The sequence below is a fragment of the Falco rusticolus genome, chromosome W (assembly GCF_015220075.1).
Source record: "Falco rusticolus isolate bFalRus1 chromosome W, bFalRus1.pri, whole genome shotgun sequence".
Classification (NCBI taxonomy): domain Eukaryota; kingdom Metazoa; phylum Chordata; class Aves; order Falconiformes; family Falconidae; genus Falco; species Falco rusticolus.
In genome coordinates, this window is record NC_051209.1 from 3,633,063 (window position 1) to 3,658,782 (window position 25,720).

The 25,720-nt window shown below is 41.0% G+C and overlaps 1 pseudogene; it reads right to left on the reverse strand.

The window, feature by feature from the left end:
• Positions 1-14,152: 14,152 nt before the first annotated feature.
• Positions 14,153-25,720, reverse strand: part of LOC119140911 — a 53,994-nt pseudogene continuing 42,426 nt past the window's right edge.

Genomic DNA, 25,720 nt, shown 5'->3' on the forward strand with positions numbered 1-25,720 from the left:
ACTGGACAATGTCCTTTATAAATTTGTCTGCGGTACTTGGGTGAAAACAATATATGAGTTCAACCATTTTTGTAAAAAAAAGATTCAGAGAAGACATGGTGTTATAAAGCGCATGAGCATAATTTTTCCTAATTTTTTTCTACTTATCTACTGATTAATTCATTCAGTCTTTGTGTTTCTAAAATTTCTATCATGATGGGAAGAGCTAATGAAAGAGAGTTAGTGTATTACTTGGAGGTATTACTGGCACAGTGGCCTCACTCACTCTTCTATGCCCCCATGCAGAATAAAGATCTCTGTTATTCCATAATTTTTCAGCAGTGTTTTCATTTGGAAGTTGGGGTACAAAACAGCCACACCATTCTTAGGCAAGAATTTATGACTCTGTAACAGTGTGTGGCCAGTATAAAGCAAAGTGATCATGCATGTGGAAAATCAACAACTGGAACAGGAAAGTGCTCCTGTCTTCCTTTCTGAAGGACTGGATTTGCACAAGTGATATTTGCGTTCCGTTGCAGGCACAATTGATGCTTAGGGTATTTTTTTTTTCAACTGACACTGTAACATGCTTGGTTTAATAAAGTTTCAGTGGAAATGGTACAGAAAATTATATCTTGCTTCTAGTGTGATCGACTGTGCTAGGTGTGTTCAACTTGCTTATAGTGTGATCAACTATTTCCCAGAACAAGATAAAAAATCTGAGATGAACTGATGTCCAGGTTTCTGTGTCATCTTTTTAAGAGATGGTCTTACACTGGAAGTATGGCATAATAAAGAGGGAGATGGAGAAAGACTTCTACAGCTCCATGTCAAACTGAAAACTCAGACTTGCAACATCAGTGAGGCAGCAAGATTCCTTCTGATAACAGAGAGAACTGTAATCAGATGATATAACCCTGCACAGTGAGCCCTTTCCTTCCCCTCTTCCCCTACCTGGCACCTTAGATGTCTCTAAGATACCCAGAAGTATCTAAAATTCCAAAATTTTAGTACAGGAGCACTTGCATCTCTAATCAAAGTTTTTCTTCAGCATGCCTCATTACACAACTAGGGCTGCATAATTCATTGATTTTTCACTTCAGTGAGAGAACTGAAAAACTGGGGAGAATAATTCTTCCAGGGCATCATGAAACATTTTTTTTTTTTTATTGCTTAAAAAAAAGAACAGTCTCTTTCTTTCAGGTATAATGAAGTATTTTGTTCCCACTTCTTGAAACATCCTCTCATTTCTGGATCACTTTTATTCTATTTTAAATTAAAAACCCCTCAGCTATAAAATGAACTGAAATTCTGAAATAACAGATTAAACCATTTTGCTAGGAAAATGTCAAAATGAAATATTTCAACTTTTCTATATCATCTCCTCTCTTTAAAGCCATTTGTATTTACAGAGGTTGGCACAGCTTCACAAGTACTTGCTTCAAAACTGCATTTTTCAGCAATATATTTTTATATGAACACTTTTTCTTTGCTCTTTACAACTTCCTTTCTCTAGACATTGCACATTTTTCTGCTTTTCCTGATTGCTCATATTTTTTCTTCATTGTACCATTGGTTTTTCAATAGTTTTTTAAAACTCCTTAAAATTATAAAGAAAACTCTGTCTTGATATTTTTCCAATATTATTATTATTACTCTTGCTCTAAACTTGTGTTCATTTCCTGCATAATTTTTTTTCAGTGCCTCAACCAGTTTCCCATTTTCTGCAGTACCATATTCCTCTCTCCATCTATCCCACTTTCTCTCTTAGCTCTAACCTCCATTTTTACAGTTTCTTCTCCAAGAACTCCACTGCAGCAGGTCTTCATAAACCCAGATTCAGATCTCAATAGTACCCTTGGTCTCCTTCATAACCCTAGACAAGACTCAGCCTTTCTGTGTTTTGGTTCCCCATCAGTAAAAAGGGGACAATAGCATTGCCCTAGTATCAGGATTGTTTCCAAAGAAATCAAGATTGTGGAGAGTCTGTACAATGGGGATACAAATACCTGGCTCATGTCTTGTGCACCATACAAACCCTGAGGATTTTCCCCTAGTGCATAGAATCTTTGTACTATTATTTCCTGTGCTCTAGATACTTGAGATGTATTTGAGAATTTAAACTACCTTTCCCTCAAAATGAAACTTAAATTAATTTGTTCTTCATAATTGTACATAAAAACAGGCCAAATCCTGTGGTGCTTGCTGGCTTCTTTCACTGGCAAAACTCCTATTCTTGGATTTCATGCACAGGGAATAAATTACAGTGCAAATATAGTCAGAATAAAATTAGTACTGATGACAGAGTGACTGTTATTTGGTCTGAGCAGGTGTTACACAAACCTGCACAGATATGCTGGTTCACCTTGTTCATGACCTGCAGTTCCCCTCCTATTCGAATCCTGCTCCTCTCCCAGGCAGCAACTCCTGGCTATGCCAAATTGCCTGGTGGTTTTGTGATATGCACAAATAGGGACTGGGATGAGACCACCCAACATGCTTTCATTTACAGGCTAAGCCAGGATGTAAGGCTGAGTCTCCAGAAGAAAAAGACTACGGTACTAACCCACTGTGCCACTTAACCTCCACAGTGCAAAAGAGTTATTCAGATGCTGCCAACACTTAATTTTTAGATGTACTGTGGCTCTGTAACAGTCTTCTAAAAACTGCAAAATGTTTCCCAGCAATGACAGCCAAAATTTTTGTCTCGTTGGATTATGCTGCCATCGTGTGGCAAATGTTTTTTGCAAGTAACATTTTCCCTCCAATTAAAAATTTTAAGTTAAATCCTCTGATGAACAGTTTAGCACAACACTTAACGTTTGCTTCAGCTGCAGAATGTTATTGTTATTACAATCCAGTTTATTCACATAAAGAACATATTCATCTTGTCCTTTGTTCAGTGCAGCCTTAAAGAGGTTCAGCTATGAACACCTTCATTCTTCTTATATTGATTCTTTTGTGTGTGTGTGTGTGTTCATTTGCTTGTGCTTTATCCAAGCATCTCTCAGCCAAGATGAAGCTGTCTTCGGGAAAATGTGTGAGACAGTTCCTGAAACACTTTTTCAGATATTGGGGGAACGGTGGTGTATGGGCTAATTTGCTAATACTAATTGCTAACAGTGGAGTTTCACGCAATTATTAGTCTCTTCCATTCTCATTGTTTTGATTTGAAAGGGCTTTTTCTGGTAATCTGATGTCCCCCAAGGTGCTATGAAAATGCTGGATTTTCACACTTGAAATCTATACCTGCTGAACTTTGTCCCTATTGATGCATATAGACAGTACATAAACATAATGCATTTTGAAGGGACTTGAGAGTCAGGCCAAACGTTAGCCTTTCTACAGGAACCCTTGATTAACACCTAACTGAAAAGTATCATGCAGGGTGTCAGCTGTGGCCAAAGAGCAAGCATCTGATGAAGAACATACAAAACTTTTAAGTTTCCTTGCTCCTAAGACAGTCTGGCCCAGGGTAGTTCCTGGACTCAACTGCTCTAACCTGCCAACAAGTTACAGAGCCCCTCAGAGTACAAAGGACAAGTACTGCACCTTTCTTATATGTGTTCTCTCCTGATGGGCTGATGATCTGCCTCAAAAATCTCTAAATTACGTCAGAATTCAGATGAATCAAATGAGATGCAGCTGTTCTCTGCTGGCATGAAACAAATACTATGTGTCATCTGGCCAGGGCCTAAGCTTTTCCTTTGCAAACCAGCAATGCTGCCAACTGTCATAGTACTAAATATTGTATTGCAAACTCCTAGAGTAAGAATCAGAAGAATTTTGGTTACACTGTCTTAAAATACATTTCCAGCCCTCATAGCTCTCTAAATCCTGATGTGACATAAAGGGCCAGAAAGCAAAGAAAAAGAGCTCCAAATTAAGTCAGTCTTAAAAGAGCCCAACTCATGAATTTGAACAGTTGTGATCTGTAAAACTGGGTTCTACTAAAATAACGCTCCTCAAAAGCTACTCTGGCAAATATCGACCTTTCTGTCAATGAATGTCTTTATCAAACTGCACTAGGTTTTTCACAGTTTAGCAACAACTGAACCACCATAAAACACCACTATCAAAAAGCGCATAATCCGCCAAAAATATAGAGAAGAGTTATAAAATTGTGAAAATAATTCCAGGAGCATGAGTAGGACTTTGTTTACTGCCAACCCAAAGCAACTCTTCTATTTCAGAACCCTAATCAATAAACTGCAGAGTCAAGCTTTGCTTGTTCTTTCTTTCCTTTTGATTCATGCTTTTTCAGAGTATATTTTAGTCTAGTGGGTAAAGCACACTGCAGAAATTGCTCAGCTTTGGACACAAGAAAGACAGTATTGGAAGAGTAAAAGGATGCTAGGGGTGATACTGAAAAATACAGAGCAGCAATTTTGACTTCCTGCCATTGTAAGATAATAGCATAAACCCACTCGGTGCATGGATAAACACAGTGTGTTGCAAAGGAGCTGACATGGTTTCTGCAAAGGGAAATCCTGCCTCATGGACCTGCTGGACTTCTATAAGTTCACTAGTAGGGAAACCAGTGGATAAAATGTATTTGGATTTTCAAAAAGCCATTAACAATGTCCTACACCAAAGGTTAATACAGAAAATAACCATGGGCTGGAGGATAAGTCCTTTAGGCTTGTTAAAAGATAAGAAACAAATGGTAGGGCTTAACTGACATTTTTCAGGATGAAGAAGCATCTGCAGTGAGTCCCCCTAGGAACTGGTGCTGGGACCATTTTTATTCAACATCTTTATGAATCACCTAGAGAAGGGAATTTGCAGTGAAATCTCTTAAGCATGCAGATGACATCATGTTCTTTCAAGTAGTTAAATTCCTTGCCAATGGCACCAAATTCCAGAAGGAGCTCACAAAACGGAATGGGCAAGAGGCTGCCAGGTAAGCTTCCCTTTAGACAAATATAATGTAGCGCACCTATAGGAAAATAATTTAAACCATGTCTACGTGGCACTGAACTAAAAACTGGCAGTTATGAGCCAAGAAAAGAATTGTCAGTTGTCTCTGACAGTTTTCTGAAATCATTGGCTCAATGCACAGGCCAAAAAAGTCAGCAAGATGCTGGGTGTAATCAGCAAAGATACTCAGAACAAGAACAGAAGACATCATTTTGCTGCTGTTAAGATCTTGGTGCAGTCACACCTCAAATCCTGTAGGAGGTTTTACAGGAATTAGAGAGGTACAGAGAAATGAGCAAGGAAATAAAACAATTACCTTATGAGGAGATACAAAAAGGCTGGGATTCCTTACTTGGAGATGTTGTATGATGAAGAATTACAAAATAAAGAAGGCTGTGGATAAGGTAAATGTAGAACTGCTATTCACTATATCCAACACCCTTAGACACAGGGGGAACTTAATGACACTACTGAGAGAGTAGTTTAAAATGCAGAGATTAAACTAGTTAAAAGACAGTACAGCTTTACAAAGTGGATAGTGAACTTTGGAACTTTGCTGTCACAGGACATGTAAGCAGACAGTATCACAGTGGAGACAACAGTATCAATGGGTTCATATACAGGATTATATACATTAATGAACAGGCTTAAAAGCAGATAGCAAAAGGAACAAAGAAGGACAAATCCTCCAGCATCCTTACTGCAACATTTTTGGAAGTTAAAGAAGTCACCCACAGAAGTGGCCAGTTCACATGCTTTCACTAAATAGCATCTCCACTGCAGGCTTAACAGAAAATTGGTCTGACCTAGTAGGACATTTCTAAAGTGTTTACTCTTTTCCACCTGTCTCACAACAGCAGGCACTTGGGCAACACAACACGACTCATTCTGTTATCTGTTGATGAGCATCCTATGGCACCAGTAATTACTTCTGTGGCTTTCCACTTCACTGACTCATGCCTTGAAGTCCTGCATCTTGCTTAAAGTAGTCGCTGTGGAGCTGAAAATTGATGGTTAACATCTTTCAGGAAGAGCTATTTTTGTACTTTCACACCTGTAATGCTGTGCATGCTCAAGTGTATGATATGTTATCTGTCTTCCTCTGCATCATGTTACAAAGTTCCCTTGTTAAACCTTTTACAAAACTGATATGGCTTCCCTAGGCATAGACCTCTATTCTAGACCTGGAGCAGCAAGACCTGCTTCTTAGATGTCCCAGTAAGTACCATTTTGCAGTTTGGGCAATGCAGGAAAGGCCAGGTGAAATAGTGAACAAAATGTCACATTTTCCTATCCCCTGTTTTTCTATTCCTAAATTAATTTCAGCAAATCCAAATTCCTTTCATAGCAGCCTGGTAAGTATCAATACAAAGCTGTACAGCTGCACACTGCTGTTTTCCAGCCAATTCACTCATGCACAGAAAGCTCAAAGTCTGAAGCACAGACTTCAGCTCATTTACATGTACTTTCCTGAAATACTGCTTTTGTCATTATGATGTTTCTTCTACTTTATGTAAAATTCTCTTAAAGAACTTGGGAAATTATTGGGAATGTGAAAACAAAACCTCCAGAAAATAGATTTCTTTCCAGATTCATCCCACTCCTTTAATTAGAGAGAGCAACAACAGATAAAGACAGCAAATTAATTACAGTAATTAATCATCTGTTAATGAAACAGCTGTCAGTATCAATCACTGAAGAGCTCAGTTTAAAAATCTTTAAGACAAAGCAAATCAATTAACAAATTATAATTAAAAATGTTCTTGTACAAATGTTTTATGTTTTTTCATCTTTGGTTAGTGTGGTGGGTTGACCTTGGCTAGATGCCAGGTGCCCACCAACCCACTCTATTGTTCCCCACCTAAACTGGACAGGGAATAGAAAATATAACGAAAGGTTCATGGGTCGAGATAAGGACAGGGAGAGATCACTCATCAATTACCATCACAGGCAAAACAGACTCAACTCAGAGAAATTAATTTATTACCGATCAAATCAGAGTACAGTAATGAGAAAAAGCCCTAAACCTTAAAACACTTTCCCCCCACCCCTCCCTTCTTCCCAGGCTTAACTAAACTCCCAATTTCTCTGCTTCCCCCCCCCCTCCCCCGAGTGGCACAGGGGGACGGGGAATGGGGATTGCGGTCAGTTCACTACACATTGCTCTACCACTCCTTCCTCCTCACACTCTTCCCCTGCTCCAGCATGAGGTCCTGCCCATGGGAGACAGCCCTCCACTAACTTCTCCAACGTGAATCCTTCCCACAGGCTGTAGTTCTTCATGAACTGCTCCAGCATGGGTCCTTTCCACAGGGTGCAGTCCTTCATGAACAGACTGCTCCAGTCTGGGTCCTCCACAGGGTCACAGGTTCTGCCAGGTGCCTGCTCCAGGGTGGGCTTTCCATGGAGTCACAGCCTCTTTTGGGTGCATCCACCTGCTTCTGCATGGGGTTCTCCACAAGCTGCAGGTAGATATCTGCTCCACTGTGTGCCTCCATGGGCTGCAGGGGGACAGCCTGCCTCACCATGGTCTTCACCACGGGCTGCAGAGGAATCTCTGCTCTGACACCTGGAGCACCTCCTCTCCCTCCTTCTGCACTGACCTTGGTGTTCACATAGCTGTTGCTCTCATATATTCTCACTCCTTTCTTCTGCCTGCTGTTGCACAGCAGGTTTTCCCCCCTTCTTAAATATGTTATCACAGAGGTGCTACCACTGTGGCTGATTGGCTCAGCCTTGGCCAGTGGCAGGTCATTCTTGGAGGTGACTGGCATTTGCTCTATGGGACATGGGGGAAGCTTCTAGCATCTTTTCATAGAAGCCACCCCTGTAGCCCCTCTGCTACCAAAACCTTGCCACACAAACCCAATACAGTTTAGCAAATCTATGAAAGCATTTTATTAAAAGCAAGTTACTTAGGAAACCTAGCAAAAGGATATTTAGAAATGGCATACTATGAAGTTTCTAAGTTTTCTCTTTCTCCTGTGAGACACTGAGCATTATAAGTTTTTATTGTGTTGAAAAGCAGTTCTGAAAAACAAGTATGCAAAAGGTTTGTATCATATGTCATATCAGACATGAGTTGATTCTGAACCCCTCTAATGCATTTATTTGGGAGAATTCATGATAGACACAAATATCATTAGTAGTAAAATCTTGGGGGCTTCAGATATAATGTGATGTCTCTTGTAAACAGTGTGCCAAATGTGAGGCAATACAAGACTGTTTTTTTCCTTCCCTTAACAGGTCATGGTTATAAATAGTTATAACCCAATCATGGGTTCATCATTCATTGGATCAATTAACTACTTTTGCCAAGATTATACATTCCTTCAGTTGACATCGCAGAATAAATTATATATTTATAGCAAACTGTAAAGGATAGCAGCTCTGTTCATCTAATTTTAATCCCTTTTCAACTCTCTTCTTCTTTACTCAGTTTTCCTCACTCAGTTTTCTTGCCTATTACTCTCTGGAGCTAGGATTGGCATTTTTTTTACATTGATGTACATTGTCTGTTAAGCAAGGGGGCTCCTTGAAGTCCCTCTCATAGACTGGGCAGTGGCCATCTAGCCTCATGTCATGAAATTGGTTGAGACAAGAAGCAGCACAGAGTTTGTTAGCTCCCATGCATTAGAAATTTTGCATCTAAAAGCTGCACTAAATTGGTGAGGTTTAAAGCCCTTTCAGCAGAGTGCTTTTGTCCAGAAGATGCACTGTCCCTACAATATCTAATTTCAACCTTTGTAAGGGCATAGCTTACCATACAGAGAAAAAGCAGAGAAAGAATGAGCAATAGATGTGGCATACAGCCCTGCAAAGAAAGCTAGTCCAAGGATTGTGACCTTGATTCCTCCTCCTTTACTCAAGTGGATTCACAGGCTCTGCAGTAATCCCTTATGCGATGAAATTCACAACAAATCAGGCAGGGTGAATTCTTTGTTCTGCCTGACATCTAGTGATCCTAAATAGAAACATTTTCAGAAACTCGGGACTTTTTCCTCCAGCTTCCCATTTGGATAGTACATACTCAAACTGAACATCATGTGAAATTTTACTGTTTCAGATTGAGGGCATGAAGAGGGTCCCCCGTGGAGAGTCGGCCAAGTCACGACAATCACACCAATATGGCTACATGCCGCGCTCACTTTATTAAACAAACAGGTCATATTTATAACTTAAACCGACCGCTCACACGACTCTACACACAGATGATTGCATAAAAGTTTCTGGTCACACAGGCGTCCGTGTTGCTGATCGGTGAGCATGCTGCAGGCGCCTGATCAGTGTGCCAATGAGAGTGTGTTGATTTCGTGGTTCCCATGACTTGCTCTGCACCTGGCTTCTTGTTTGTGCATAGCTTGTTTTCTTTCTCACACTGCTTGTTCCAAGGACAACTTAAAGTTACACTGCAGCTTCAACTAACAGGTCTGGCTTGTCCAACCCGGACAATGGTAACATATGTCCTCGGGCCTTTAAAAATCCCTCTACATATCCCCGTTTTTCTTTTTGGACAACCCATGTCTGATTCACAATAGATGTTAAACCTTTCTTCACACAAGAAAATAAACAGCTAAAAACTAAAAACATTGCAACAATGATTATAACAAAGCGTATTCCTTCCATCAATAACGTCTTTAACCATCCTGTTATCCCAATCCTCTCAACAATTCATCGAAGGGATTGTCATCAGCAAGAATATGCTTCATCTTTCCATTCAGTTGTGACAACTTCTTGTGCATCGATATGGAATGATCGGAAAGGTTCATACAACACATCCCTTCAAAATCCTCACAACCGTGTCCATGAGCTAATAACAAAAAATCTATTGCAGCTCTGTTCTGTAACGTATCATGCCTAACATTATCTACATCAAGCAATAACGAACTTAAAATCTTTGATGTAAGATTAAATTGTTTCTCTCCCCAGCACGCTAACCTTCGCATATTCTTAGCATATAATGCAGTCATTGCCCCCGGAATAAATATGGAGGCTAGGACATTTGCTGTTAAAGACTGTAGATCGACTCGGTCATTACATGTTTCATCAAAGGTGCGCAGTGCCCTCCGTGATCTGTGAGATTGTTGAGTCATTTTTAATAAGTCTTTCATACGTGGAGCAAAGAAAGTCAAATGCCCTAAATAACATGGTCCACCAACAGGATACAAAGGAATCCCTGGCCACGCTCTGTCCCCACATATCAGAAAGACTCCCGGTGGCAACTGATAACCCCTGATACATCTATATGGAACCCCCCAGTTTTCAATTCTCCCCAAATAGGTGAACCGGTTAGATTTTGAAACCCTGTATAAAACCCCCATTCACCTGGATGTGTTAGCCATAACTGCCACGGGTCACCAAACCAAATTACTCCAGTGCCATTCACGGGTTGAAGTGGTGATGACATGTGGGTACAGTTCGCCATACCAGTTGCAGTTACATTAACATATTCAACAGGTACAACGCTAGCCAATAGGACTAGCTCCTGCAAAGGTAAATGATGTGGCTGATTTAAATTCCCAATAACCATCTCAATAACCACACTGCATTACGCATAGAAGGCCAAACATATTGCCCATTTGGACTCATACATGTACCATTCTGATTCGAAGTCAGATTCACTGTTTTAATATTCCAAAAACCATCAACATTTGTTTCATTCTCTTGCAGGGGAATACCAATTAAACAAGTTCTAAAGGGGTTGTCTGCCTGTTGCAGACTTAAACAGAAGTCTGTTACTCCCGTGATATTTGCCCACGTCACCCATATGTTTGACCTAGGCAAGATGTCAAAAATACTTTGGGCAATTGGTAAAAAATTCAAGACCGTAAACCAAGTCCACATATTTACTCTTGCAATTTCCACCTTTTTTTTTTTTTGTTTTTTGGGGGGGGGGTTGTTTGGGGGTTTTTTGTTTACATTCCACCCCACAAATCTGTGCTTTCACAGATTCTGATGATGTGTACTGTCTCCAATCAGCATGGTATTACACTAGTCGTATGCTTTCTCTTGCTTCATGCCCGGTTACTAATCAAACACATACACTCTTTACACCATTTACATTTTAGCTTTGGCTTACAGAGCCGTTTTACTCCACATAGCATACATTGGCACAATACCCGTGGGTTACATCCCTTACAACATAGACAGTTTATTCTGTCTGCTCGCTCTGAGTCTTCTCTTCCATCTTCTGATCTGGAAATACAGGTCGCACAAACTTGCTAGGGACCCATATCGGTCCTTTATCTGTGGAGATACAAAAATAACCTCTACCGATAAATAACACCGGATTAGGTCCTTCCCATACACATGAAGCCATATTTTTATACTGAACATTCAAACCAGGAACTGTAGTTGTTTGTTTCCCTCGCGCTGTTTGGTGATGTATAACAACAGGTGGTCCCTCTCTACCCTCCGTAAGGGAGAGATAGTTTAAGGTAAACAACACCTTAGTCAGCCGTTTAGTTACATCTATGTCCTGCGATACTTTCTGTCTCTGAAGATAATCCTTCAGGGTACGGTTTGCCCTTTCAACAACTGCTTGCCCCGTTGGGGAGTGAGGAATCCCTTTAACGTGTTTAATTCCCCAAGTTGTCATAAACCTAGCGACTCGTTGACTACTATACGCTGGACCATTGTCTGTCTTAATGTCTTGTTTTGCTGTCATGGGAGTACCTGTAGAAATAAAGTGTCTCTCCACATGTAATGCCTTTTCACCGGTTTGTGCAGTGGCCCATATAAAATGAGAATAGGTGTCAATTGTGACATGCACATACTTAAGCTTCCCAAAGTCAGGTACATCTGTTACATCCATTTGCCAAACCTGAAGTGCCTTCAGACCTTTCGGGTTAGTACCCACCCCTAAACTAGGTCCATGATGACTACATTGAGGACAGGAGCGGACAATACCCTTTGCATCTACTATGGGTATTTGATACTGTCGATGTAAAGACTTTGCATTTTGATGAAACATCTCGTGGCTGTTACGAGCTTCTTCAAACTTATTTGTTGGAGGAGTTATTGCCAGACAGCTGACTGCTTCATCAGCTCTAGCATTACCCTCGCCCAAACCAACAGTCCACTGATGACTTCTAATATGCATAATACAAATTCATGTTTTCTCTGTCGAAGAGTACTACGCAGTTGTAGAAACATTTCACCAAGATGTTGGTTCTTTGTCTCTCTCAACAAGGCATCTTCAATGCGCTGTACTACACCAACTACGTACAATGAGTCTGATACTATGTTTACAGGCGTATTGTTCCAGCTTCCCAATGCCCAACACGCTGCTTTCAGTTCTAAGGTTTGAAGGTTGTCCCGTGGTTCACCGGTGATCGCGTTTTTCTGCCACTGATTATCGGATTGCCAAACACACACAGCCGCCTTCATCATTCGTCCTGCATCTGTGAACACTGTTGACTCTTCAACTGGCCTTTTTGAGCATAACGGCCTCGCAATCCACTGGTAATGCTCTAACATTTTCCAGAGAGGTCCTTTTGGCCGGTTGTTGTGTACAAGACCTGTATAACCCATCATGGCTTCCTGTATGGCTGTTGAATGTCTCAGGAGCCACTCATAATCATCACCACAGACTGGAATACTGATATCTGCCGGTTCAGTCCCATCAATTTCAACAATCCTGTCTCTTCCTTTTCTCACCAAGGCCTCTACTGCTTCAGGATGACTTAAAATACGATGTCTGGGTGGCAATGGCAAAAACAACCGCTCTAAAACGATCGCCGTATTTTCCCCCTTTTTCTTTTGCCATTGCAAAATAAGGGCAAAAGGTGAAGTGGCAACATTACAAACCAAAAAAGATAACGGATGATTCGCCATTTGGTGACCACACCAGCCAGTCTGAATCTTGCGGGACACAACTTTCAGGGCAGCCCGCTGTTCTGGTGAACAAGTTTGAGGACCGTTGGCTTTGGTGCCATGCAACCAGGATTGGAACAGTTGCAAATCATCGTTAGTGAGTCTCTTTGTGTGTCATCAGGGTGTAAGGGAATCGTGAAAAAGACAGAACAGTCTTTCAAGTCTATCACAACAATTTGCCAAATCTGTGGGATCATCATAAAAGGTGGAAGAACAGGTTGCAACACTCCCATCGCTAAAATCTGATCATTAATCTTCCATAAATCATGTCCCAGTTATGTGCATCCAGATTATTAATCAGTACTGGACAAGCTAACCAGCTAATCACCTGCCAATCACCCTCCAAAACAGCATCACAAATAACACCAGACCAACACTGTAGAATTGGATCTTTTCTAGCGGTCAGCATCGGTGGGGTAGTTGGGCTAACTGGAGGAACTACGGGTATTGGAGTAGTAGGCAGGTTCATTTTAACTCGCTTTTCCAGGTTTCTTAATTTATCTATTACCTCCTGTAAGGATTTCCCTGTATTGTTATCACAAAGTTTCTCCCTGCCTTCCTCCTCAAATTCGTGCGATGATGTTTCAGGAAGAGGAGGTTACGACATCAGAAGGCGCTTTTGCCCGCCCTGATGTGACCTACGAGCTGTCACCACCCTCCGTTTTGGCCTTGCTCCACCCACAGCTCCGATTGGTGCAGCAGGACTCGCTGCTCCTCCTTCCTGGGGAGGCTCAACAGGCTCTTCTGGTTTCGGCTCAGTTACAACAGACCCCCGAGGAATAACTTCCGTTTTGTCTGCTGTCTTGTCTAATAACTCCTGTACTGTTGAACACGCAGAGGCTGACATACCCTTCATAAGACGAGTATGCCCAACTCCGAAAAATGTAGCCAAGCGAGAAGGCTTAGGTGAATCACCCTTCTGCTCTATTGGCTTTTCTGCCACATCTCCCCCCAACGCTTCTGTAGCTGCCGCCGCTACTTTTTTTTCCGCCTTCATAGTTTCCAGAGTGTTAGCTATCGACCGCCACGTAGCTCCGAACGCTTTAGCTTCTTTGCCTTCTTTGCCTCCCTCGATCGTAGTGTCCCAGAGGCAATTTCCCACTTCTCTCCATTCCGCAATACTAAACAATAACGTGGGCTCGGGGATCTTACTCTTTTTTGGTGCCCAGCGAACTAAGGTCTCCGCTTCTGTCTCTTTAACGCCCCCCCCCCCTCTCTTAAGGAGGATGCCAGTTAACGGTTTAATTGCCGCGTCTAATTCCATCGCGGTCTTCTCAGAGCTCCCCCCTCTCACAGAAAGGGTATCAGCGGGGAGCCCCGCCGCACTCCTCGTCGCGGCCTTCCGTAGTGCCCCGCCCCCCCCCCCCCCGAGAGGAATTTAGCGTAGAGTCCTGCCGCGATTTACTTTACGCGGTTTTACCTCCGGTGGAGGTGCGATCTGCAGCTCCACACCGAACTCTGGACTCCGCTTTTCGTCTTCCAGGTTCCGCCCGCCTCCAACCTCCAGCTCCCTAATCGGACAACTTCCCTTCGGGTCCGATGCACGGAGACTGCCGCATTTCAGCGAACAGCATTTAAGCTAAACCGCATTTAAGCGACTAAATGGGTCCCTGTTCGGGCGCCAGAGGAAGAGAGTCCCCCGTAGAGAGTCGGCCAAGTCACGACAATCACACCAATATGGCTACATGCCGCGCTCACTTTATTAAACAAACAGGTCATATTTATAACTTAAACCGACCGCTCACACGACTCTACACACAGGTGATTGCATAAAAGTTTCTGGTCACACAGGCGTCCGTGTTGCTGATCGGTGAGCATGCTGCAGGCGCCTGATCAGAGTGTGCCAATGAGAGTGTGTTGATTTCGTGGTTCCCATGACTTGCTCTGCACCTGGCTTCTTGTTTGTGCATAGCTTGTTTTCTTTCTCACACTGCTTGTTCCCAGGACAATTTAAAGTTGCTGTGCAGCTTCAACTAACAGGCCTGGGTTGTCCAACCCGGACAATGGTAACATATGTCCTCGGTCCTTTATAAATCCCTCTACAAGGGCATGTGGCTTTTTCTAGTATTTTTCCCTGAAAATGATTTAAATCAGAAGTTTTATCCGAATTCTGCTTAACTTTCAAGTGAAGCAAAAAACTTTAAAAGTATAGGGATGTCAATCAATATTCAAAAGAATCAGATTGCCATGGGTCTTTCCTATTGTGGTAGGTTGACCTTGGCTGGATACCAGGTGCCCACCAATATACTCTATCACTCCCCTACGCAGAAGAACAGGGGGGCAGAAAATAAGATGGAAAAAAAACCCCTTTTGGGTCAAGATAAAGATAGTTTAATGAAGCAATAGCAAAGGTTGCGCACATGGAAGCAAAAAAACCCAAAAGATGTTATTCTCTACTTCCCATCAGCAGGTGATGTTTGGCCACTTCCCAGGAAACAGAGCTTCAGTACATGTAGCAGTTGCTTCAGAAGACAAACGTAAAAAACAAATGCTCCCCATGTCTTGCTTCTTTCTCTTAGCTTTTATATCTAAGCAGAGATTATATGGTATGGAATATCCCATTGGTCACTTTGGGTCAGCTGTCCTGGCTATGTCACCTCCCAAGGTCTTGCCCACCCCCAGACTACTGGTGAGAGATGGGGGGAGGTTGGAGAGACAGCCTTGATGCTGTGTGAGCACTGCTCAGCAGTAGTCAAAACACTGGTGTGTTATCACCACCTTTCTAGCTACCAATACAGGCACAGCGCTATGAGAGCTGCTATGGGGCTCAGCCAGACCCTATACAGCCATTTATGAAATGCATGTTGTGAAAGAAGAACAGTTCTGATACATGACAAGTGAAATAACTGTACTATGCTACACAATCACCCTATTCTTAAAAAACAGTCAAATTACAGATTTTCTGGAATAACAATGTTACCTTTAGACATGGCACTCAGTACAAGTGATATGTGGAAATTCATCTTGGATTTTATGTACCTTGCTTTTTACTTTTCATTATTCTTATTTAATGATTTAATATATCTTTTAACTATAACTTTCAAAAAGAGACCCAAGAACTACTGGTATCAAACGTAGTATCTAAAAAGTCTTTATCCAAAAAGGATGGAGAAAAGCAGAAAATAGTTGTGTTTTTTTCCAATAGGGTGAATAACAACTCCTTGCTGTTCATATTTGGCCACATAATTTCAAAAATTACGCAACAGCAAAAGGGCATTCCAAGAAAGGGAAGAGAAATTATGTTAGAGGCATGGAAAACTTTCCAGATGAAAGGAGCATAGAAGTAGTAGGATTAGTTGGAGTGCTATTAAAGAAGACATTAAGTGATGAGGATCTCAATTAAGTGGAAAGAAGATGTGCCTTTTATGCTCTCTTCTAATGAAGGGGCAAAGTGGCAGTCCATGAAATGAGCAGCTGAAAATTCACACATTACAGTTAGTTAGTTCAGAATACACTGAGGCAAAGATTTCAGCAGAATCCAGATGACTTTCCACGTTTATGAAGACAATGAGAACATCTATACTCACATCAGATAAATTCATATATAAACTTTTAAAAGGGACAGAAATTCTCATGCCTCAGGCACCCACTAGTCTGTGTGAGGAGTAGAAGGAAAATTGACCTGGGGCATGCTAGATCACATGATCCAGGATGACAGTTCTCATGTCCCCAATTACCACAGCAGCATGTGAAAGCAAAAGACATGTATGTTTATTACTGCAGGAGGGGAAGGCAAGAAAGCAAGAGCCTGTGAGGCAGATGCCCTGTTATCATCAATACTGCATCATACAACTCCTGCCATGAATTCACCAAACTCCATTGTAAAAGCAATTAGGATGTGGCTTTTTACCTCTATAACTATAATTGGGAAGCTGTTTATTAACCTATCCTTAGGAATTCCCTTTTAATTTCCTAGTTTTATAAAACTATTTTATATCAATTTTTCCTTATTCCAGATACTTTCTAGCATGTAAGTAGCTCTTAATTCCCATGTTCAGTTATAGTACACCCTCTCAGCCTTCTTTCTGATGGACTAAAAGTAAATCCTTTGGAGTCCTCTTTTGCACTTGGGCCCTTACTCTTCTTGCACATAAGCAAGCAGAATTGTTAATGGCATTGCAGATTAAGTTAGGGATGCACAAAACCATTATTTTTATCTAATAGTTACTAAATACCTCACTGACATATTCCAAGATCTCATTTACTGCTTTACTACCATCTAATTCTCTCAATATGCAGTCATCCTTTAAACATTTTCAACTAATTATCTCCCAGTTTATAGCAAAAATTCTTGTTGTTAGTCCTCAAGTGGAATGACTTCGCACTTCACACAAATGAATTTCTGTCATGAATGACTGGTTTATGTTAACTCATTTAAAGAATCACCATCAAAGGTATAAGTGAAATAGTTTTGATAGGAATTTGTGGGAGCGTGACTTCACAAAATTCGATGGCAAGTTTCGCTCTATTACTTATTACATAGAGAAATCACACAAAGAAGAATCAAAATTAAGCTGGAATGATTTACACAGACACCAGAAATGTAAAAGAGTAAGGGAGACCCTCCCATTGAGTCATGAGGTTCAGAGTGGACCCCCTTGCTTTCTAAACTCTTAATAGAGCTTAGGTGTGACTAGATCTAATCCTAGTCTCAGACTTGGACAACATTTTATGTCTAAAGGATATAAGTAACAGTTTAAGGTTGATCATAGGATTTTTAGCAGCACTTAATCATCAACTAATTTATCATTTACAATGTGAATCGAGTAGGATTTACTTTATTAAGGTGGCTTAACTATGGATTCAAAATGGTAATACTTATACTATACTTATGAGGTTACTAAATCAGTTCATACACACAGACACAAAAGAAGTATAGAGATATACATACAAAGGTATATACCTCTTAAAAGTTCCCCTTGAGATCAGTGAAATATGTCAAATGCCTTTGCATTTCACAACAGGTAAAGGGTTGAGCCTTGAGAAGCAGGAAAATCAGCCCAGGTCCTGTTGTCAGCTTTCGGCAATGGTCCCCCTAGTATTGCAAACCTGGAAGTTTACAAGCTCTGAGAGGTGTCCCACTCAGAGGGAGATGCTGTTTGCAGCATGCTGTGGTCCAGGAGAGCTCAAAGGGCCTCTTAGGACTGCAGTTTATAGGTTTGGAGATGATTGACTTCAGTCATCAGTAATTTTCCATCCTGGCTACAATCTGAATTGGTAATTGGTGGAATTTTTCTCAAAATTCCATTGTGGTGGTATCATACCAGTCAGAGTCATAATAAAGAGTGTTCTCAGGCTTGTTAGGGATGTCATGTTGCAGATAAGGAATCCTCCAAGGCAGGTGTTGTTGAGATAAGGGATGTTTCTGGTACAGCCAGTGCAGTTTCCCACCTCAATCATGCAAGAGTTGCTAGTATGGTCAAGGGACGCTTAACTGCCCAACTTATTGCACAGAAGCTAAGGCCTAATGGGGATTTCTGAGACCATAAAGTGGCCCAGGGAAGAGGGTGAGATGCACCACCACAATTTCATTGCATTTAATCAGTACTTGTCTTCTTTTAATATCAAAATCATTAATAGAATTATTAAGATTTGTCTCAAGTGAGGAACTTTACTAGTAACCCCCCCTTCAATGTTACTCTTCTCTGTTTCTCTTTTACCCAGTGCCTTAAACTCCTGAGTGGTTCTATAGAAACCCATCTTCTTCAATTCAGTTAATAATTTTTTTCAAGGCATCATACCAAACACTAGAAGGTATAGCAAATAAATGACATCTAGTAAATTGTTTTTGTCAAGGAAATTAGTTATATTTAGAAAGAAAAAGATACAGCAAGTTTGGCTTGATCTACAAATAGTGAATCCACGCTGCATTTTATCCTGTTTCATTTACTCCCCACATCTCACTTCTGATTTTTGCCATGTCCTTACATTCTACTAAGCTCAGGCTAAACTGGTATCACAGCAATGGGGGCTTCAGAGAGATCTGTATAGCCTAAGTGCCTGTGCAGAGGCAAGATCAAGTACAACCACCATCTTTGACAGACCTGCTCTTGAAAACTAACATGGCTGTGAAAATCTTCAATTAACCACATCCAGTGTTACACTTCAGTTAGAAGTATCTCCTACTGTTTGATTCAAGCCCTCTCTGCAACAAAAGATGATGTTTTTTTCTTGCTCTTTTCCCATACAGAATAGAAAACTATTGATCACCTTCCTTTTTTATAATAGCCTCACTGTATGGATAGACTGTGTCTGTTTTGCAGTAGTCTTTCTTGCAGTTTAAACAAACTCAATTCCCTCAGTCCCTCTTAATAGCATGCTTTACAAACGTTTTACATTTCTTCTCATTGTCTCTGGGACTTTCTTCAGTTTATTTAATAATATTTAAACTATAATATGTTCTAACATATCAATTATAAATTGCATCATAATTTCCCTGCAAACCTGTAGTTCCTGTTTCAAGCATGAATGAAACTTGTACCCAGTACAGTGAGTGTTTGTTGTGCAACACATACATGGCATCCATGTGCCTGTACAAATATACACAAGATCTGCCTGAGCCTGGTAACCAGTGTAGCCATTTTTTCATTGTGTATCAATCACATAGATGCACCTAATGCCCATTCAAAGTATTTTTTTTTCTCTCCTCTACATATCTGAAGCCCTGATCCTACAGACTTAGAAACTTAAGTCACTTCAACCTCTCTACAGAGTTCATGTACTGTTTTTGATGACTACTTCAAAAGAATCAATAACACATACAAATCTACATTTTGTAAAGAGTACCTAAGACAGCTGAATACATTCATTACATCTATGAACAGCACAAAATTTTTACCAGTTTCTACAGTATTCAAACCTATTCAAATAATATTTAAATGAAATTTCAGTCAATGTGTAACTTTCCATTCCCAGTCTTCCTGCAAGAACTCATCACAGGGTAACCCAGCAGTGACTGCCTGTCTGGTCACAAAGTACCCTGCTCTCTCTGGAAGAGACAGATCTTTGTAAAAGGCTGCCATTCTGCCACACTCATTTTGCCAGCAAAAGGGTGCTGCTCTCCTCTTGACTGATTCTTACATAAAACAGTTGCAGAGGGTGCACCTGTCCTGGAGGAGAGATTTGGCCCTGTAAAAAGCTCTCAGGATGGGGGCATATGAGGACACTATGGTCTCTTCTTTTGCTTAAAATTGTACTGCTACATGGAAAACAATTTAAGATTCTGAGATAAAAATATCATCATTCTGTTGTTTGGTGATTTAGATATGCAGCTGTGTTCTGACCTCTACTCCAATGCACACTTACTTTATATCAAACAGTCAATTAATAAAAACAAATGAACATATCTTGAAGCAGGAGATCAAATCTAGAGATTTTCTATATGAAGTGGATGAACAGCCAGCCATGTGACATTGCTTGCCCACAAATTCATCAAAATTCCATTTAAAACAATGTAGGTATTTTAATCCCATGATTCCATATGTGATAATCAAGAGATGTTCAGGAGACAGAACATATAAACGCAGACATGCTAAATCATTAGAATACAGACACCTGGAGACTTATCTTGGAAACCTGAGCTTTGCCATGTTCCAAGATCTCTCATCTTGTGCTGCAAGGGACTCCTAAGGCTTTTCCCATGACATCTTTCCCCATGTAAAAGCCTTAGTAAAGTACTAGCACTTTCTAGATTTTATCCTTTTTAAAAAATCAATGTATCTTTTTGACAGCACATATAATTTCATCACTCACATTTTTTCTGCAGCATTGTTTTATTTTGGAGGTCTTCCTTTGTATTCTAACTCAGAGCCTAAACGATATGTTTAGGAGTTTTTCTTTCACTCCTTTCCATCACATTTGTATTAACTAATCCCTTGCTGTCAGCTCTGTAAGAGCCGTTCCATCAGTTTACATGCCTGAATTCTAGTCTTGTCAGAACAACCATGATGAAAGCACCCAAGTATCTGATGCAAGAGCATTGCCCCTAAGTGGAAGCTGTACCTGTAACCACATTTTAACATGAATCCCTCTGTTAATCTGTTTCAGAGAATGCAGCAATCTCCACCCCTATTCTCCTCTGATCCTCTTCTGATCACTATGCTGATTTTGACAGTACTTACTGCCAAAGGTCCCTTACAGCACCAACCATTGGGAATGCAGTATGTTTTCCTCTTGGAGCCTTGTGCTCTGATTTCCCACTGATCATGCTATAAACCCCTCCCTCTTTGGAAAGGAGAATAAGAAAATGGACCTGAAATGCTCTGTGAGCATGTCTCCTTAGGGAAGGAGATGACCCTGTTCCAGATAAAAACATTACATTGGTAGCGTTCACTTGAGTTACTTCATTTTTTGTTACCTAAATATGAGGGGCATAACATTTAGCATAAACATCCCACTATCTGCCTTCCTTGTGAGTCCTTCGCTAAGTGTCTCTATATTTATTCTTGTTTACGCTTTGCTCAGACAGTAAGCTTGATGTCTTCACTTCCAGGAAGCAAGCAGTTAAAAATTCAATTTGAAATAAAAGTTCCCAGAAGTTTAATTTACCTCAGTAACTTCTTGAGCAAAGGGAGCAGCCACATACATAACTTTGGCGTACTTCCTTGTAGCCCTGGGGTAGTCTATGGTTCCAGCAGCACTTCCTCTCACCCTAGAGGGACAGGAAACCTATTAATGGCTTCAGAATTAAATGCTAAAAGACTATAAATGATACATCTATGGGAATCAGCCTCACCCCAAGCACTCAACTGGTTTGCATCCCTCAGATCTCTAGCTGGGAGATTCTATCGACCTCCTATACTCTAAATTGTGCACAAAACTCTGCTGGTGTCTCCAAAATCCACCAAGGTTCAGAGCAAGAGTTTTTTTTAGGACAAGTGGAAATACAAGTCAATGGTGGACTGACACAACCACCTCCACTTGGAGCCGGCAGAGTAATTGCTGTGGCAAAGAGTAGGGATGTCCATAGGAAAAAAGTGCTGTAACGGTGATATCCAAACTATCCCTTAGGAATAATTATCAACTGGGTGGAGCTGTCCCTCATTTGGGCCCAGAAACAAGTCCCAGAAGCAGAGTAAAAGCAGCCTCCATCTATGTGGTTCAGTGGAAGGTTAGACAGCAGGGAGGTGGTAATATTAATGACTGGAAATGTGGGGAGCAGCAATGGCTTGGGAACAAAGATAAAGAGGTTTGGGTGAAAGTGTGTGAACATCTAATTTCATAAGAGAGCAGGGAGAGAAATGAGTGGATGAAAGGAGGGTGGATCAGAAGGACTCAGGTTGGTTTTTGATCTATCAATACAAAGATAGAATCCAAAGACATACCATCATCTGAGATCACCAAAAAGTGAAGTGGTAGAGCTAAGAGCGTCCTGTTAATTATGATATTAGAATATTGAAAATATAAAGTACCAAGTTTATCTAGACTCTAGCTCATTTTCATCCTTTATTGATTTTATTGGGATTATAGTATATATTCTGCCCTGAGAGATGTTTAATCAGCTCTTTTGTTCAAATAATGATTTAAGCACTATTCTGTCCCTACTTGCCAACCTCTATACAGCATTGATCTTGTAGGCTGCTTCACATGGAGGAGAATGTTGGGGATGCAAACTAAACAGATGATCATCTTGAGGGTCTGGCTTTCTTATTAGAGAATATGAACACCAAAACTAAAATCCATGCTGGACCCAGTATGAATCTGTATTTATTCCTGTGCACCTCTATGCCTAGCTTTTCAGTTACATGTCTGACCTCCCAGAAAGATCCTTGCCCTAGACTTTGTGCAGGAAAACAGAATTCATATTTTGCATCTAGATCAATGTTACAGTAACATCATTCCTGTGGACAAAGGCAAACAAGTTTTTGCACACCAGGTGAGCTGCAGGAAATGACTGTCTGAGTACTCTGAGTGCATAACAATTATAAGGCAATATGACTTAGTGTCCTGGTTTCAGCTGGGTTAGAGTTAATTTTCTTCTAGTAGCTGGTGCAGTGCTGTGTTTTGGATTTGGTGTGAGAACAATGTTGATAGGACACTGATGTTTTCAGTTGTTGCTGGGTGATGTTTATACTAAATCAAGGACTGTTCAGTTCCTTGGGCCCTGCCAGCCAGAGGGCTGGGGTTGCATAGGAAACTGGGAGGGGACACAGCCAGGACAGCTGACCCAAGCTAGCCAAAAAGGTATTCCATATCGTGGGATGTCATGCTGAGTATATAAACTGGGGGAAGAAGAAGGAAGGGGGGGACATCTGGAATTATGGCATTTGTCTTCCCGAGTAACTGTTACACATGATGGAGCCCTGCTTTCCTGGGGATGGCCGAACACCTGCCTGCCCATGGGAAGTGCTGAATGAATTCCTTGCTTTGCTTTGCTTGCGAGTGCAGCTTTTTCTTTACCTATTAATTTTTTCATATTTCAACCCTCGAGTTTTACATTCCTTTCTGATTCTCCTCCCCATCTCTCTGGGTGAGAGGGAGTGAGCAAGTGGCTGCGTGGTGCTTGGTTGCCAGCTAGGGTTAAACCATGACACTTAGCCTAACTTTCTTTCACTGCAGGCTGAGCTTATACAGGTGATAAAAAGTTCATATATTGGAAAAGCAAGGTTTATAAGGTTCACAAATAACACAACCTGAACTAACATAAAAAAGGACTGCTAAACCCCTGCTGCTACAAAGATATACCCATAGAGCCAAAGAGCAGTTTTTTAAGACTGCTCTCATCACATTACACAACAGAGTAGTGGCTCCTTGAAGTGACTAAGAAGATGCTGCCTCTTGCAATCTTGACTGAATACAGCAGAGAATAAGATGTTTGGCAGCAGTTAAAAACATCAAAGTTAAAATTTATTTTACAGAAGTCTGCAAACTCCAAAACAACTCCAGCTTCTCTTTATGGGTCACAGTACACTGTTTCTTCCAAACAAAGCCTTTTTAGGGGATCAAGAATTGCATTATTGATTTCACAACAGACACTACAAAAATCACTTTTGCTTGGCAGTCTAAAAGAAGCATGTAAAACCCATTAGATGCACAATGTGCTTTCTCCAGATTTCTTTCCAACTCCTCATATCCTTCCCAGGAAAAATACACTAAAGACAAGTTCATGGAAGTAGGAGGAATGCTACAGAGATACTGGTTCCCAATGGGCAGGGACAGATGTTTGTGAAATGTCTGAGCACAATGTTCTCTACTGCAATGTGTTCCAGATTTGTAACTGGAAATTTTAGCTTTTCCACTAGGGATAAATAATTGTGGCATATGAAGGCACAGACCCCAAGTCAGTGAAGAAGTGAGATTGTTTATTGCATACATAAGTGCTGGTTATATACAATCGCTTATCTACCCAAGTTCTGCCCTGGAATGTGCCTACGTGCAGCAGAGCACCTGGGAATTTGTCTATGTGTAGCAAAGCAGTTGCTCATTACAAGCTGCTCACATGCTTGTGGATTCACTGCCAAATTTGGCCGCTTATCTGTACACTAACAGTTCTGCCAATTCAGCCTTGTTTCTCTACAAGGTCAACTTATTTTCGTCCCTTACAAATAATGGCCATGCAAAATACCCAGAAAAAAGATGTATGTACAAGTTACAGTACAATCAAAAAGCCAAGTTTTCAGCTATAATCATTTGTACTAGCCAATTAGATTGAGCCTACCTGTGTGCTTTAGATCAGACAAAAAGGATTCATACATGTCATGTCTCATTCCTTCTGCTGTTCTGTCATTCTGTTCTAACTCAACTCCAGGAACTTTAGCCCCACAAAGGCTGCTTTTTGCTGATCTTTTTTCCAGTATGTCTTGCATTGCGTAGGAGATGGCCCACTGAGGTTGGGGTCCTCTATTTCTGGGAGGAAGCTCAGAGCACTGAGCGTGAATAGTTCATACACAGTAAGGAGGAGAAATGTCCATCACTCCCAGTTTGTGCAACTCACTGCATCAGTGGTGTCTTTTGTGGAAAAGCCTTTCCTTGTGCATCTGTTGAAGAAAATAAATGCACTTCCATGGTGCCAAAATGTGGTAGTTGGACTGAATTTCAGTAGATAAAGCTTTCCTTACCCAAATCCAATCCAAGTGCCACACAAAAAACAAGAGTACAGGAAAATCAGCAGTCCAGATCTACTTGTTTTATTGGTCTTTCCAGTCAAAAGACAATATCTTAAAATGCTCTAGAAATGCCAAGAGAAATAAGAAATACTGGTAACATATTGCTTGATGTTTTAATATAACACATTTCTAAAAAACAGCATCAGTTGAGGATGTGACTTAATTGGCATATATGTAAACTTTCAGTTCCCTGTGTCCAAAGGCCCCATGACAAGTACAATCTTAAGGCTAGTTTTAGTTATTTCTGTCTATGACTTGTCTTCTAAAGTCCACTTTTACCTAGCAGGTATAGCCAGTAGTCAAGTGATGTTACTTCTCTAATGGTCACACATTGCTTGTAGCAAGAACACATGGAGATCTTGTAAAACACTATGCTGGCATCCCAAGCTCACAAACCAGGTCACAGGATGTCATGTGATGGATGCAATTTTGCCTGATCTGAATCAGGCAAAGGGGTGTGGTGGAAAAGGAGGAAGCAAGAGCATTATCTTGCACACTGTCCCCTGTGAAGGACCCCTGTGTTAGGCACAGAAGGTCCGCAGCTCACAGCCCCACAGGAAGCAGGAGGGGAGGGAAGAGCAGTGCCACACTGTGCAAGAGGAAGCTAACACAGCAGGAGGAGAAGAGGTGAGAGCCACTGAATTGCATCTCTACATCCAAACCAGGAGCTTGACAGGCTCATCTGCCTCTCCTGGGAGAATCTCTGAACAGCAGCCAATGCTGACTTTCTCTTTTCATAGCATAAGCAAGAAAGAAACAATGTGTGTCAAAATATGGCTCATTACTGCTAAGCATCTGTACCCATAAAAAAAAAACAAACAGGGTTAAGTAGATATTATAGA